At 27.3% G+C, this 4,055-nt stretch overlaps 1 long non-coding RNA gene across 1 annotated transcript; it reads right to left on the reverse strand.

Annotated features, from left to right (window-relative positions):
• Positions 1 to 3,120: 3,120 nt before the first annotated feature.
• On the reverse strand, positions 3,121 to 3,688 carry LOC118482292. Its single transcript, XR_004868261.1, has 3 exons — positions 3,632 to 3,688; positions 3,424 to 3,480; positions 3,121 to 3,202 (listed from the first exon to the last, which is right to left on the reverse strand). It is a non-coding gene; the product is annotated as an uncharacterized LOC118482292 (long non-coding RNA).
• Between the last annotated feature and the right edge of the window lie 367 nt (positions 3,689 to 4,055).

Consider the following 4,055-nt stretch of genomic DNA (forward strand, 5'->3'; position numbering starts at 1 on the left):
ATTCAACACTTGATGAGTTTCATCAAAAGAAAAGTCAATTGTATCACGCTCGTTAATGCGAGCACGTTTCATGAATCTGGACCATTTGCATAATGCATAACTCCAACTTTCTCCTCTCTTTTCACGTCTGGTACGGTTGGTAAACTCGTTTTGCTCAGGCAGATGCAAAAGCCTAACAGTCATAGGTTTTAAATCAGCACCAAGTTTAGCCATACTTGAAACCTTATCAGGCAGTCGATGTATTGTTTATAAAATCAAAATTAATAAGAAGAAGAATATAAAAATAATAATGTATTTCTATGTGACTAAAAAATATATAATTTTTATTATATAGTACTTGCTAAAATAATATTAAAACTTACAAAATCTTTAGAAGCCATACGCCTAAACTTATAAACACGAACATTTTGGTGTTTATCAATAGCTGGCTCGTCAACTACATCAATAGGTGCAACTACAGTCTGAAAATAACATACAACAATTATTATAATAACAATATAGTAATTAAAATATAAAGAACCAAGCAAATGTATACTTACCTCATCAAGTTGTACATCAGCATAATTAATTTCAACACCATTTTTTCCAATAATTCTTAAATGGAAATAATTTGCAAAACCTTTTGTAAATATTAGATAACAACCGGCCTCCAATTGAAACAAATTAACAATAACATCAAAACCAATGGAGAAACCAACTTTACCAAAAAGCGTTTCAATATTAACGTGAAGGATTTTGTTGCCTACATCTATAATGGAAATTATATCATCTGAAGTATAATCATAGAAATTAGGCAGTATACACTCAGGAATTACCTGCATAAATAAATAAAAAATGTTACTTTTGTAATCAATTCATAAAACCTAAATATATTAACATAAATAAAATGAAAGAAAAACTAATCTTACAATAAAGTTAGATGTTGTAGGTAACAAAGATGTCCAGAAAGAGCTTTGAAACACACCATCAATGAAATGTGTTAGTTTGAATATAGATAAATCGACAGAATTGAAGAGCACCAAACATCCTTTTTTGAGTTTTAAATGTTTCACAACATTTGACCAACCATGGAAAAAGAAATGTTTTCCTTTGGCTTCGCTTAAAGAAATATTAAATTTTCGACCATCTTGAGTTTGTATCATAACATTTTTGGGTACTTTATCGTTACCCCACAATTTGGATGCAGCGTCTAAAGGAATCACCTAATAAAGCAAGGAATCCAAAATAAATTATAATTATAATTATAATTGTAAATTATAAACCATAAGATAATTTTAAATTGTATTTCATGATAACAAATAAAAAAATATAATAAATGTCTGAATTTAGAAAATACCAGTAAAAGTTCGTCCGCTCGATTCATGTGTCTACAAAAGAAAGGTTCTCTAATACTGATTGAAAAACATAAGATATTAATAAAATATAACTTGTTAATGGGTATAATGCACAACAAAGTATAACATTAAAAAGAAAAAAATACCTGGAAGAACTTTCAGCCATATTTAAAGGCTACAAACACATGTAACGTAGAAAAAACAATTAACAATATGTATATTATAAATTATGAAAATAATTAAATTATTTTTTAATTTCAGTCATAATATATTCTGATTACTTAAAAAACATATATGATATATGAAATAAAATGAATTGTGATAATATATTCTTATCAACCATGTGATAATATATTATTACTTAAAAAACATAAATTAAAACACATACCCAAACGTTATCAAGCATGTGATAATATAGGCTTATTAGTTTCAAAACATATTACATAATCAATGGTGATTAGTTACATAAACAACAATGTCATAAAGATGTAAAAAATAAAAGTTTCTTATACATTAATAGGTTTAATAAACATACACAATTTAATTATCTTACCTTGTAGATTTAATCCACGATCAAGACCAACTGAGTTGATTTTGATTCGGACAAGTTAGATATATAAACAAACTCTTTTGTTATTATACACAAAAACGAATTTCAGAATATATATATATATATATATAGATATAGGAGACATCTAGTAACATATAAAAATTCAATGTTATTACATATCTTTTGAAATTTTATATAACAAATGAAGATACATATTTCCAAATATGTATTGATAGAAATCAATTGTAATTATTCCATTATAATTTGTTACAATTAGATGGAAGTTTCTAAAAATAAAATATCATTACGAAAATAAAATCATTCTTGAAGAACCATGATAAAAGTCAAATGTTATTGAATTAAAAAAAAGAGATTTCTTCATAATCATCGATATATATTTAGGTTTAATTTATTAATTTTTTATTATTTAGGTTATATGCTAACATAACCTGAATTTCACATAACCACATCATAAGCATATTAACAACATATACATATTACCAAAAGACATGTCTAACAAACCATAAGTACTATCCCAAAGTATCAAAACAAACCAACGATAAAATCACATCTAATATTTATACTTAACCATCTAACATAACATAATAACCAACATTCACGAACGGCCTCTTTTCTTTGTGATCTTGGGTACGACTTTGGTCAACATCAAACGCTTAGAAGACTTGACGTACGTAAAGAAAAGAGTAGAATCGAAGTCGATGTAATTCAATTTCAAGAAAGCTGGCCACTTTTTAAAACCATACCTGAAACCCTTCCCAGACTTCTCGCCTCTTGTGCCCAACTTAAGTAGTTCACATTTTTCGTTCTGAACTGTAACATGGTGCAAGTTGTGAAGAGAAAGACACATATGGCTTGAAACATCAGTCGGTAAACGCTGAGAAAAATATAAAAGGATTAATTACCTTGTTGATTAAAAAAAAGAGTAGAGCCGAACTCTATTATGTGCTATTAGAAGGAAACAAAAAATTATAAAGTATACCAGTCTGCTTTCGGCTTTCTTGGTGAATTTAATTACATCAGTTTGTTTTAACTTTTTTGATGTAGAGCATTTACGGCCAACTTGAAGGGCGGTTGATGTTGTGGATCTCAATGACTTAGACTTTACTTTAGCCTACATAATTGAATAAGACACAATAAATGTAAACATAATATACATAAAATTTTACAACAATAAGATACACGGTCCTTTAAATAATAAAAGTAAGAATTCATGGTTACGGTATCTTACTTGAGAGACAACGTGAGAAGACAGATTTTGCTCAGAAACATAATCAGCTGATTTTCCTTTTCGTTCAACCTAAAGAAAATAAAACAATTAACATATTCATATAGAAGGAAATAATTAAATGGATTATATACTAATTAAGCATGTTTTTATACATGTAATGTGTTGTTTGGTATGAAAAAAGATTTCTAAACAACATCAAACTGGGTTTTCACATTAACAAAAACGAAACTTGAAAATATTTTTTTTATATAGAAAAAAACATCAAACTATATTATCTAATCATAAACAACCTTTGTCGAAAGCCCTTTATCTCCAACATAAAACTTTGATTTGAGCTTAGGATGAACCTACAAAACCATAAAAGATTTAACTTATTACATTTAAAAAAAATTCATTAAAAGGATTACATAATGGAAAACAAATACACCGAATAGAATAAAAAGTTTATTATATGTATTGAAATTAACTATTAAATTAAATTAGTATATAACAAACAACCTTTGCAGATACAGTCTCGTGACCAAAAACAATCTTTGACTTTCCTTTTGGGTCATTCTACATAACAAAAATGAATGATAAACATATAAGTATAGAAGAAAGTAATTAGAAGCACTATAATATATATATATATATATATAAGGCACATTGTGAATCACTTACATTAGACCGATACGAATCTAAGGAAGATGAAAGGCGGTTAGATTCACCAACTATATGACCACCAAGATCTTCATCAACATCACTTTCGTTGGTAATCACTTTCTCTTTGTGTTCCGACTACAAAAAAATAATATTCAAAAAACCAACAATGTTAACTTCAAGAATAACTAATTACTTGATATTATGAAAAAAAATATATTGTAAGCATAATAACACTAACCGCAAGCAGTAAATCAAATCCAATATCTCCGTAAATAGGATC

This window comes from Helianthus annuus, chromosome 9, assembly GCF_002127325.2.
Source record: "Helianthus annuus cultivar XRQ/B chromosome 9, HanXRQr2.0-SUNRISE, whole genome shotgun sequence".
Taxonomy (NCBI): Eukaryota; Viridiplantae; Streptophyta; class Magnoliopsida; order Asterales; family Asteraceae; genus Helianthus; species Helianthus annuus.